Genomic DNA, 13,454 nt, shown 5'->3' with positions numbered 1-13,454 from the left:
AATGAATGATAGAAGTCCATCCGGCCACGTCCGCAACTGCCCATTCCAAAAAAGAACAAAAAGTTTCAAAATACGCACAGGACAGCGAACACCCCATTGGAAGACATCGGTCCAAGAAAAAATTCCACTCCCAAAAACAACCCAACAAATGTAAACTGTCCAGGTGTACCGGCAGTAACCGAAAAGCCGATTCGATATCCGTTTTTTCCAACAATGACCCTTTTCCAAATTTTTTAACCCACCCAACTGCCGCATCAAGTGATGTATACACCACGGAACACAATTCGAGATCTATCCCATCACTGACCGACGAACCCTTTGGGTAAGACAAGTGATGAATTAGCCAAAATTTATTCGGCTCCTTCTGGGGCACAACTCCTAGCGGTGACAAACGTAAATCCTTCATCGGAGGTTCCGAAAACGGCCCCGCCACCTGACCCAGCCGCACCTCCCTTAACAGTTTCTCTGTGACTACCTCCTTGTGCTCGTACGCAGAACGCAAATTCCTTTTTAACAAAAACGCTTCCCCCGAAACAAAGGGGATACGAAAACCGAACTGGAACCCCTCCCTTAACAAATGCGCCGCCTCTACATCAGGGTACCTACTTAGAAATGGCGCCATCTTTTCCAAACGCACTGGCGTCACCCCCTTTTGAAGCGGTGACCCCCCTTTTTGCCTATTTCCTCTGAAACATCTGCTAGCCCCATGTGCTCCCCCACAGGAAGTGCATTCATGCTTAAATTTGCACTTCACCCCAAACTTACATCCTCCTTCATTAAACAAAAAACACAGTCCCTTGGCCGACACCATAGTAAACGTGGATTGTCTGGATCCTCCTGCGTCCCCCCGAAAGGACTGAGCCCTTCTAACCGGCACCGTGACTTTTAGCCATAACGCGATATCCTCGTGGTCCCAGCAAATGTTGGGACGCACAGCCTTCCACTGATGAAAATGTTCATCATAGCGGAGCCACGCCTGGCCACCATAAACCTGGTATGCTTTGCTAATCGTGTCAAGGTAGCAAAAAAGAGCCGAACAACATTCGGGCACTCTCCCTATTTACACTGGCTAAAATAACAAAAGCTTGCAGCCAATTAGAAAAAGTGTGCGGAATCCGGCAATACCGGCGCTTTTCTTCTTCTTCTTTTTTACCGTCGTCCTTTCTGGCCCTGTCCAACTTTCAAGGGAAAGCAGCAAAAAGATTTCAACATACTCCCCTCTCCAAATCCGATCCCTTACGTCTTGTTTTAAATGTGCTCCTAAAAGGCCCTCAAAGCACACATAAACTTCCCCCCATGTCATCCATCCTAACCGACTCTTCCCCTAGCGAACCCCCCACCTGCGTTTGTACTGACACAGAACCCGCTCCCGATGGCCCGGCATTCCCCCCTGTGACACCCCCGACCTGTGCATGGAGTGCACCAGTTCCCGCACTATGTAACGTGTTGACCCCAGTCCTCGCTATACCCCATGCAGGGAGAGGCGACCCCCCACCTGGCTCCCACTAGGCCGCTAATGACACCAAACCCTCCAAAACATTGACTAGCCCTACCTCGTCTCTGTACTTCATGTTTCCTCATGAAGTCCATTCCTACCAAGATTCAGCTAAATATCATATTAAACTGTATTCAGGATCATAATCCCTGAAAAGAAGAGCAAAGAGGAGGCTAAGGCAGCTCTTTAGCATAATGTGGCGGCCATTTTATTTCCCCTGATGATTGCTCCCTAGACAGGAAAGGTATTTATTAATATATTTATAATTAAGTAATATTTAAGTATTTTAATTTTCTTAGTTCCCAGAGAACCCCTTTAAGGATCCTATTTCTGCAGTGCCATTAGAGCTGGGCACTCAGTAGAGAGGCAGGAACTCTTTATTACGCTTTTTTTCCATCCCATCAAGGAAACCCCAAAAACCAGCTGGTCACCAAGTTGTCTAAAATGGGCAAGCTCTATTGCTGGTGGCAGGAAATGTTTTTCTTTGGTCTCATCTTGTATACCAATCAGTTGCATACATATACTGCTATTATACATTACTTAACGCCATGCATTCTGATAAAAAGCGATACCATCTACTATTGACTAGTACGTGCCTCAAAGGAAAGTTTCCTTTCTACCAAAAGTTTTATGAACTTGTATTTCACATGATGCAAACACGAAGACCTTTTGGTTTTAATTTTGTAACTAACAAACATCAATCACAAAATATGTCTTTACTGAAAGGTATATAATGACTTAAAGGTTACATCGTTTCAAACCTGATCCGTCTTTTCATCATAAAGAACTCGGTTGGAAGTACAGAATAGATGGCATAAATAATCTCTACTAGACTGTGATACAGCAGATGTTGTCACATTTGGACTAGAACATGATATTTTTGCCACTATGTCACACGTCCAGGTTAACTGCTTAATTTTGCACTACAAGGAGAAGGGCTTTGGGAGAAATATTCATGATTCCCATTCCAGTGAAGTTGGGTTTTCAAATCCTCCAAATATTACTGGATAATGGACTTCCACAGGACAGACTGTACCCTTTAATTGTGGAAATCTATCAAACAGTCTAACCTATTCCTCCTTTCATGTTCCAGAGGCAGGAGCTCATTTGTATGTAAATGGAGAATAAATAAGCAACCTTCCATTCAGAATCATAAATCTGATTGTATCTACCAAACAGCAATCTCAAAAATCATTCCCCTCCGAATGAAGGAAAGAGTAATCATGGGACCAACTTTGCAATACAAATGATTTCAGATGGAAACATTTTCAAAAATCACCGGCTTTCAGCATCCATTGTGCACATATGATTCCTATGGACTGTACGCAGCGTGACACTGTACATACACTGTATGCATAAATGATATAGCGAGGGGTCAGCAACCTCCGACACTTCGACTTTTATGAAACTACAACTCCCAGCATGCTTCATTTGATTAGCAGTTTTATGTTAATAAAACATAATCTTTGTATAATGCTGTATATCTAATATTAGTAATTCTTTATCAGTATCAAGATCTCTGCTTGCTGGCTCACTTTTAAAAGCTGAAAGTTTGCTACAGGAAGCAGTATTTGTTTCTTGGCACTTGCTATGACCTGTCCAAGGCTGACAGCTATCAATTTTGAAAATGTTTATTATTAAAGTTTTAGTACATAACGTACACGACACATCATACGACTAGAGATGAGCGAATCGAAGTTGACGAAGTGGTATTCGATCCGAATTTCAGGAAAAATTTGATTACCACCGAATACGAATTTCCTGACGCTTCGTGGTAACGAATCACATTTTTTTCCTAAAATGGCTGCTGCACATGTTAGGACATGGAACAAAGAACTCTGGGAATGAGGGATCACCCACAATGCCATGCATGCAGCCAATCAGCATCCAGCCATCCCTGTGATGTCACAGCACTATAAATAGTCTCAGCCATCTTGGATTCTGCCATTTTCCAGTGTACTTAGTGCAGGGAGAGACTTCAGCAGTCGATAGGGACAGTGCTAGGAAAGACTTGAAAACTTTTATTTTGCTGAATAGAAGTTCAGGGAAAGTGTAAGGAAAGAATAGGGAGGAATTATCCCACAGTATTGAAGCAGAACAGGGTCCAATAGAGGAGTGTACAGCTTGGGTAATAGGAACAATCCTATTACACCTTGCTGCACTGACTGGTGATTCAAATTGCCATTATACTACTGCTTTCAGGTTTGCAATAGAAGATACCTCTGTAACTCCAGCAAACCTTTCTTGTTATTGGGGTGCAAGTGCTGTGTGATACAGCCATTAACAGGGTTTATTACAAGGAAATATTTCTACGTCTTATTAGCCCTTGTGCAGTGCAGTTATATGTTAAAAATAGCTTATTAGCCGTTGTGTGGTGAAGTGAGAAATTGCAGCCTTTTTGGCGTGTATTAGTGGAAAACAAAAAGTATTATTTGCCATTCAGCGGTGCAGTTATATGTTCTAAAGCCTTTTTTGGGGTGTATTAGTGGGAAAAAAAGGGGCTTATTAGCCGTTGTGTGGTGAAGTGAGAAAATTACAGCCTTATTTGGTGTGTATTAGTAAAAAATGAAAAGTATTATTTGCAGTTCAATGGTGCAGTTGCATGTTCTAAAGCCTTTTTTGGCGTGTATTAGTGAAAAAAATAAGGGCTTATTTGCTGTTCAGCGGTAAAGTTATATGTTCTAAAGCCTTTATTGGGATGTATTAGTGGCAAAAAAACTACTTATTAGCCGTTCAGCGGTTCAGTTATATGTTCTAAAGCCTTTTTTGGGGTGTATTAGTGCAAAAAAAGGGGTTTATTAGCTGTTGTGTGGTGAAGTGAGAAAATGACAGCCTTTTTTGAGGTGTATTAATTTCCTTTTTATTTATTTATTTGATCTAACAGTATGTCAGACAGAGAAGTGACAGGCCCTGCAAAGGGGAGAAACAGAGGCCTAAATGTTTGTAGTGCAGGAACAGGTCACAGCAGAGTAAGGGGGCATGGCAGCAGGGGTCACTTCGAGAGACCTTAGCTCCCGGTGTCATCTAGCGGTCGTGTCTTCACCAGCAACCCAGCGGTTCTTGAATGGTTGACTCGGTTATCCACTTCGTCCCAAGTGACATCAGACAACCCCAGCCAAGAGTCGGTGGGTTCGTCAGACCAGACACAACCCTTAGTTGCCATGGCCCGGGAGCAGGCCGTGGGCCCTCACCTGTCCTCAACCTGCCTCCATCCATTTCTGTTCCATCAGCTAGAGAAATATTATATGCCGTGGGCTCAGCTCCACTATACAGTGAGGACGAGCTACTAGAGGACAGACAGCAGCTACTGTCCAGCCAAGATATGGAGGAGACATCCGCCGCTTCCTCCGGTAGGCGGCCAAGTAATGATGCGGAGAGAGTGGCGGGGGAGCTGGTGTTGCGAGCGGTCAGGCTCCTGGCTTATAGACCATTGAGGAGGAATTCAGTGACGAGCAGACAGTACTCGATGATGATGTACCCGATCGCAATTGGGAGCCGGGTGACGAAGGGGCTTCATCAGTATCGGGAGAAAAGGGTGGCAGCTTGCCCGTGAGGCAGCGGCAGGGCCAGCAAGGCGATAGCGTAGCCGGGAGTCAGCAGGGTGGCAGCAGTGGGAGGTTGGGAGCCAAACATGCCTTGGGTAGACCAACCGCTTCGCAGAACCCTACCTGCCCAGAAAGTAGTGTTGCCGGGGTTCACGGAGTCAGTGGTGGTAGCAGTCAATTAGTGCAGAGTGTTGGAGGTAAAATCACCTACTGTGGCAGTTTTTTGTTAAGCCGCCGGAGGAGGTGAACATGGCCATTTGCCGAATCTGTGGGCAGAAGCTGAAGCGTGGCCAGGGTGCCAATGTTGGCACCACGGCCCTGCATCAACATATGCAACGTCACCATAAAGTGTCCTGGGAGAACCATGGCTCCAATGTGGGGGATCAGCCTGCCGCAGCAACCGCTGCATCACCCAGTGGCACACACCCGATTTCAGGCAGTCAAGGCTCCACCACCTCAGCTGAATGAAGCTGTCTGTCCTTCCTATCATCTACCGCTCCTGATGCTCCTCGCCCTCCTACTCCTCGTCGGTCATTCCGTCAGCAATCGATCACCAAAGCAATTTCCAAGAGACAACAGCATGCGTGCACTAATCCAATAGTGCAGAAGCTGAACGTGCACCTGGCCAAGTTGCTGGTGCTGCAGTCCCTCCCTTTCCAAGTGGTGGACTCTGCACCTTTCAGAGAACTGATGGCTTGTGCCGAGCCAAGGTGGAGAGTCCCATCATTTCTCTGCCAAAAAGGCAGTACCAGCCCTGCACAATTATGTAGAACAGAAGGTGGGCCAGTCCTTGAGCCTGTAGGCTGTTGTGTGGAGCTGTAACTACGGTCAAGGACAAAATAAGCCCTTTACGGACCACAGGATAAATGTGGTTCCTGCCCAGCCAAACCAGCAACTTGGCCAGGTGACGCTGCTTCCGCCTCCATGTTCTCACGCCGTTGGTCCTGTGACAATGTCCGCCTCTGCCTCCAAATCCTCCACCGTGTCCTCAGCCTCCACTCCAGGGACAATTCACAGTGCCCCACCAGCATACCACATGTGCAGGGCATGGCCCTGTCATGCTGTTCTGCCCCTAGTTTGTTTGGGAGAACGGAGTCACACAGGGGAGGAACTGCTCTGCACCCTTCATCAAGAAATCGAATCCTGGCTTTCTCCATGACAACTCAAAATCGGAACCATGGTGGCCGTCAATGGGAAGAACATGGTGTCGGCGCTGCGTCAAGGAGTAATGAGCCATGCGTCCTGCATGGCACATGTGTTCAATCTGGTTGTCAAGCGTTTCCTGAAGTCTTCCACCCATCTGCAAGACATCCTAAAAATGGCCAGGAAGCTTTGCATGCACTTCAGCCACTCGTACACCGCAAAGCACACCCTCCTTGAGCTGCAGCGGCAGAACGGCATCCCCCAACATAGGCTGATATGCATTTCCATGCGTGACACCTGCCGTTTGCTCAGGCCCTTTGAGGAGGCCACGTTATTTGTCAGTCGCCAGGACTACGGGATGAACAACGTCATTCCACTGCTTCATATCCTGGAACAGATGCTGGTAAATCTGGCTGGTCAGGGGACTGGAGACATGGCGCCTACATCTCACGACTACATGAGACCTGTGGGGGCTGAACTGGAGGAGGAGGACATTGGAGCACAAGCAATGTGTAGCGAAATGGGTGATTTTTCTACACAAGTGGCAGGAGAGGAGGAGCAGGAGCAGCCGGAGGAGCAAGAGGGAGATGAGGAAGACAAGGCAGATGACCCAGGCAAACCGTGGCAGTATGCAGTGGAGATGAAGGCAGGGAGTCTCTTCAAGTCACTTGCCCAAATGGCCTACTGCATGCTCACTTGCTTGGGTAGTGTCAGTCGAATTGTCACCATTCATCAGAGGGATGACTTCTGGCTCTCCACCTTGTTGGACCCTCGCTGCCGATCCAAAACGGGGGCCTTTTTTTCACCCGCTGAGAGGGAGGAGAAACTGAACTACTATAGAGACATCCTATGTAGTCAGTTAGCCGCTGCCTATCTTCGTCATCATCCATCCTCTTGCAGGTCTAACCAGAGGGGCCCTCTGCACTCTCGTTCCAATGCAATGGCTGCTGTGGTGGGGTGGGGGTGGGGTAGGAGCAGTACCTGCTCCATCAGCAGAAGCTTGAGTCTAGAGTCAATGATGAGCAGCTTTCTTAACCTGCCTAGTGAATAAACTACTCACCAGCAGCAGCAGCTAGACCTGGAGCAGGACCTGAACCAGCAGGTGGTGGCATACTTGGACAGCACCCTGCTAACCCACATTAAAGATCCACTGGACTACTGGGCAGCCAAACTGGATTTGTGGCCGCAATTGGCCGAGTTTGCCCTGGAAAAGCTGTCCTGCCCGGCCAGTAGTATGGCATCAGAGTGGTTGTTTAGTGCAACGGGCCATAGTTACCCCAAGGAGAACTCGCCTGTCCGCCCTAAATGTGGAGAGACTGACCTTTGTCAAGATGAATCAGGCATGGATCAGCCAGGATTTCCACCCACCAATGCCTGATGCAACAGATAAGATCATCCATGCTGCCTCACCCAAACCTTGACAAAAGGGACCAGTTACTTCTGGCTACCTGCCTCAGCTACTATTCTGATGCTGCCCCCTGCCTTATGCCACAAATCTGATGCCAAGTGCTCCTTCTTACACCCACCATCGTCAGCGGGTACTGTTATTGCCACCCACCTCCCCACTCTGTCACCGGTCACTCTGTGGTCTCCTGATGCTGCTGCCACCTCACCACTCAGGTCTCCTCATGCTGCTGCTGTTGCCACCTCCACACTATGTCATTGTGCCACTCTGTGGCCTCCTCATGCTGCTGCCACCTCCACACTATGTCACCTTCCCACTCTGTGGTCTCCTCATGCTGCTGCCAACTCCCAACTCTGTCTCTGGGCCACTCTATGGTCTCATGCTGCTGCTGATGCCACCTCCACACTCTGTCATTGTGCCACTCTGTGGCATCCTCATGCTGATGCCACCTCCACACTATGTCACCTTGCCAGTCTGTGGCCTCCTCAAGCTGCTGCTGTCACCTCCACACTATGTCACCTTGCCAGTGAGGTGCTTTGGGCCCACTGGCTCCGCCTGGGGGATCCCTTGCCCCTTAGGAAGTTTCTACAAAATATATCCCTCTTATAGAGCAAGTAAACGTGACACCAGTTGCAGTTAAGCAACTAGGACATGGAGTCCCCTTTGTAGATGGTAATGTTGGCACCCAGGGTAGGATTTCCAGAGTGGTGTAGAGTGGCCTACAATGTCTCTGTAGATGCATACACGTGTCATGGTGGTCCTACCTGGATATCCTTGGATCCCAGATGTAGTGTGGTCCGAAACAGTTCAAAAGGGGTTGATAACTTGGATGGTGTAGAACAAAGTTGAGTCCAGACTTGGTAAACGGTTGAACAGTTGCTTTACTTGTAATAAACGGTAATCCATACAGTTTCCAGACTTTATCTTGGTCTCCAATAGGTTTCAGCAGGCAAATACTCTCTCTGCAAACAAACCTCTCTGCTGTTCCTCTAGGGAGTAGCTCTCTTAGCTCAGCTATGTCAGTAGTCAGTCTCTTACTGTAGATAATCCTAGGAACTTCTTGTCCTGGCTTTGGAGTACCTCAAGCTCTAGCTTTACCTTGGAACTAGGCAATGCAAATCCAGGGAGGGACATGCAACCACAATGCTCAACCTCAAGTGATAAGGTTGGCTTAGACAGGCAGAACCTGTCCAGATAGGACAACGCCTGTTCCCTTCCCCTAGCAGGGAGGATTTCTCCACAAAACCTTTCCCCATGATGGGTAGGTGGAACTCCCTCCACTCTAACTAACTCCTCCTCTCCTTCTCCCTCTAGAGGGAGAGAATGAACAATCCAGTCCATTCCCTGCTACTAGCACTGCCATGTGTTGCTGCCACCTTGTGGTAGACCAGGCAATTACATGAACATTACAGTTACAATGGGATGAATATGCACATTAGTAGGAGATAACATAAATTACATCAGATTACATGTATTAGCACATAGGAGACAGTAAAAAAGGTGCCAAAAGGAGTGGTAATGGCACTCTGGGTCATTACACCAGTCTGTGGCCTCCTCATGCTGCTGCTGCCACTTTCACACTCTGTCATTGTGGCACTCTGTGGTCTGCTCATGCTGCTGCGACCTCCACACTATGTCATCTTGCCACTTTGTGGTCTCCTAATGCTGCTGCCAACTCACAACTCTGTCTTTGGGCCACTCTGTGGTCTCCTCATGCTGCTGCTAACTCAACGCTATGTCACCTTGCCAGTCTGTGGCCTCCTCATGCTGCTGTTAACTCAACACTATGGAAATGAGCCACTCTGTGGTCTCCTCATGCTGCTGCTTCTGCCAGCTCCCCACTATGTCACTGGGCCACTCTGCGGTCTCCTCATGCTGCTGCTACCTCAACACTATGTCATTGGGCCACTCTGTGGACTTCTCAAGCTGTTCTCCCACCCTCCCCACTCCATGACTGGGCCACTATTTTGCTTTTTTGGCCTGGTTGACATCCCCATTTATTTGACCCTTCTTCTGATCTGTCAGAAGGAAGGAAAAATGAGACGCACAGCGGATCCTGTCTGTGTAGCAGCTGTAAGGCCTGTAATAAGCCATCAGAATTGGCTTATGATTTGGTAGCCAAAAGCAGGAGTGGGTACAGTATGGCTTTAGCAATACTGATGGATTACTGATCAAATGTTGACCGAGTGCTCAACAGACAGGATCCGTTTTTTGTGGGGTTATTGTTCTGACGGATTAGAGGAAGGGTAAAATAATCAGTGACGTCAACACAAACTTATTGCTGACACCCTCTCCACTCTGTCAGGGGGGCTCTACTTGTATAAGCGTTTCACAGAACAGGTTCTGTAGATATGTATGTGGAATCAGCTGACGACGGTGTAAAAGGAGTGCGCTCTTTCACACTACAGTAAGATCTTGGGCCTCTGCACAGTTCTTTATACCTGGCGCTAACATCGACCTGTAAGGCTGAGTTAACACTTGAGTTATTTGGTCCTTTTTGGCCCCATAACTGCCCAAATAAGTGAAGTGTGCAGTGATTCTAAAAGCGACGCCTGTCATCTACATGTCATACTGACTCACAGTATTGTCTTACTACCACAGCAGACTCCCTATGTGCGTTACTGAAAGGCACAGTGTTCTACACTACTATACAGGCTCTCTGCAGCCAGGCAATAGCTGTTTTGTAACGCGATTCACCGCAAATAAATTCGGACTGAATCTAATCTTTTCGGAAAATTCGGCGAACCGGCCGAATCGAATTATTTAGAAATTTGCTCATCTCTACATACGACATAAGATATTCCACAATGCTGAACATACACAGATAGTGTGAATCCTTCCTGATGCAGGTTTTCCCTATTTTCATTTTTACTGCCTTCCTGAATCTGTAACTTTTATAGTTTTTCCATTTACATAGCCATATGGAGGCTTGTTTTTTGTACGACAAGTTGTACTTTGCAATAGCACCGTTTAATATTACATATAATAGAAGAATTGAGGGAAAAACACAATTCCGTCACAGTTTTATGGGTTTTGTTTTTATGGCATACACTAAGTGGTAAAACTGATGTATGTCCTTCATTCAGAGGACTCCCCTGCATAACGGAAACAGGAGGGATCCATTTTGCAGCCGTTTTGCAGCCCATAGACTTCTATTATGACTGAATGAATAACGGAATGCATCTAAAGGCATTCCGCTATGCATTCCATCATAGAATTGCGTTATGGTCCATGGTAATGGAATCCATAACGCAATTCTGCTTTTACCACCAAACGAAGCGTGAACAAATTTCAAAATATGAAATTCGCTCATCTCTAGTGGCAACCCTAACAGAACCCCTGCTCCCTGGTGACCACCATAACTTTTTTTATACTTATGTCTACAGAGATGTGTGGGGGCTCATTTGAGGGAAATCTGTCTTTTTTGACAATACCATTTTGGGATGTGTATGAATTGATCACTTTTGATTTTAAAAAATTGAGAGATAAAATGATTTCTGTTACCTCCTTCACCATATAGGCTAACTTTTTTTTATTATATTTTAATAGTACAGATGTTTTCGCATGCGACGATGCCCATAATGTTATTCTTTTTTCACAGTTTTGTGCTGCCACCTAGTGCCCTGAACTGGAATATACTAATAATGAGCATGGAAGCCTAGTACAGGCTGCGGCTCATTTTTAGAACAGGGTGCATTCCCCGATCTCCGCTGGGGGAAGGCGCGTCTGAGCAGGAAGCCAGGGCTTCCGTTTTTCTCAGATGCCGTGGTGACATTTGACAAATGCCACAAGGGGTCCACTGAGACTTATCGTCCAAGGGTCCACATGAACCTGGAGCCAACCCTGCTGCCTTGGCTTGCATGGGCGTTGCATTTCAGTTGCATCCCGCCAACGCGTGTGGCTGTACCCTTTGTGGCTGGGTAAGGAAGAGAGCACCTGGTCTTGGATATTAGAGTGAACAAGCGCTTGCCGTTGGTTGTCTGTGTTATCAAGCATGGATGAGACGGTGCAAGTTCCAGCTGCATGGCAGTATGTATGCAGATCATGGCTCTATTATATTCTCCTCTATTATATTCTGACAACCATCCTATAATGTACTAATATATTTAAAAATTGTTGACTGTTATTAGCAGGTTGTATGCCAATATTTTGTGTTTGGCTCAGATGTTCGTGTACTCACACTGGTTGGGAGCTCAAAAGAGTAATGGGATCCCCTGTGAGCTTGCATTGCATTGTGATAATTGCCCAGTATACAGCAGATTCTGTAGATGCACTGCATACCGCACTTTGATCTACAGCTAAATGATAGGTATGCATCTAAAGGCATTCCGCTATGCATTCCATCATAGAATTGCGTTATGGTCCATGGTAATGGAATCCATAACGCAATTCTGCTTTTACCACCAAACGAAGCGTGAACAAATTTCAAAATATGAAATTCGCTCATCTCTAGTGGCAACCCTAACAGAACCCCTGCTCCCTGGTGACCACCATAACTTTTTTTATACTTATGTCTACAGAGATGTGTGGGGGCTCATTTGAGGGAAATCTGTCTTTTTTGACAATACCATTTTGGGGTGTGTATGAATTGATCACTTTTTATAAAAAAAAATTGAGAGATAAAGTGATTTCTGTTACATCCTTCACCATATAGGCTAACTTTTTTTTATTATATTTTAATAGTACAGATGTTTTCGCATGCGACGATGCCCATAATGTTATTCTTTTTTCACAGTTTTGTGCTGCCACCTAGTGCCCTGAACTGGAATATACTAATAATGAGCCTGGAAGCCTAGTACAGGCTGCAGCTCATTTTTAGAACAGGGTGCATTCCCCGATCTCCGCTGGGGGAAGGCGCGTCTGAGCAGGAAGCCAGGGCTTCCGTTTTTCTCAGATGCCGTGGTGACATTTGACAAATGCCACAAGGGGTCCACTGAGACTTATCGTCCAAGGGTCCACATGAACCTGGAGCCAACCCTGCTGCCTTGGCTTGCATGGGCGTTGCATTTCAGTTGCATCCCGCCAACGCGTGTGGCTGTACCCTTTGTGGCTGGGTAAGGAAGAGAGCACCTGGTCTTGGATATTAGAGTGAACAAGCGCTTGCCGTTGGTTGTCTGTGTTATCAAGCATGGATGAGACGGTGCAAGTTCCAGCTGCATGGCAGTATGTATGCAGATCATGGCTCTATTATATTCTCCTCTATTATATTCTGACAACCATCCTATAATGTACTAATATTCAAAAATTGTTGACTGTTATTAGCAGGTTGTATGCCAATATTTTGTGTTTGGCTCAGATGTTCGTGTACTCACACTGGTTGGGAGCTCAAAAGAGTAATGGGATCCCCTGTGAGCTTGCATTGCATTGTGATAATTGCCCAGTATACAGCAGATTCTGTAGATGCACTGCATACCGCACTTTGATCTACAGCTAAATGATAGGTATGCATCTAAAGGCATTCCGCTATGCATTCCATCATAGAATTGCGTTATGGTCCATGGTAATGGAATCCATAACGCAATTCTGCTTTTACCACCAAACGAAGCGTGAACAAATTTCAAAATATGAAATTCGCTCATCTCTAGTGGCAACCCTAACAGAACCCCTGCTCCCTGGTGACCACCATAACTTTTTTTATACTTATGTCTACAGAGATGTGTGGGGGCTCATTTGAGGGAAATCTGTCTTTTTTGACAATACCATTTTGGGGTGTGTATGAATTGATCACTTTTTATAAAAAAAAATTGAGAGATAAAGTGATTTCTGTTACATCCTTCACCATATAGGCTAACTTTTTTTTATTATATTTTAATAGTACAGATGTTTTCGCATGCGACGATGCCCATAATGTTATTCTTTTTTCACA

This window comes from Bufo bufo, chromosome 2, assembly GCF_905171765.1.
Source record: "Bufo bufo chromosome 2, aBufBuf1.1, whole genome shotgun sequence".
Classification (NCBI taxonomy): Eukaryota; Metazoa; Chordata; class Amphibia; order Anura; family Bufonidae; genus Bufo; species Bufo bufo.
Note: the sequence above shows the minus strand (reverse complement) of the source record.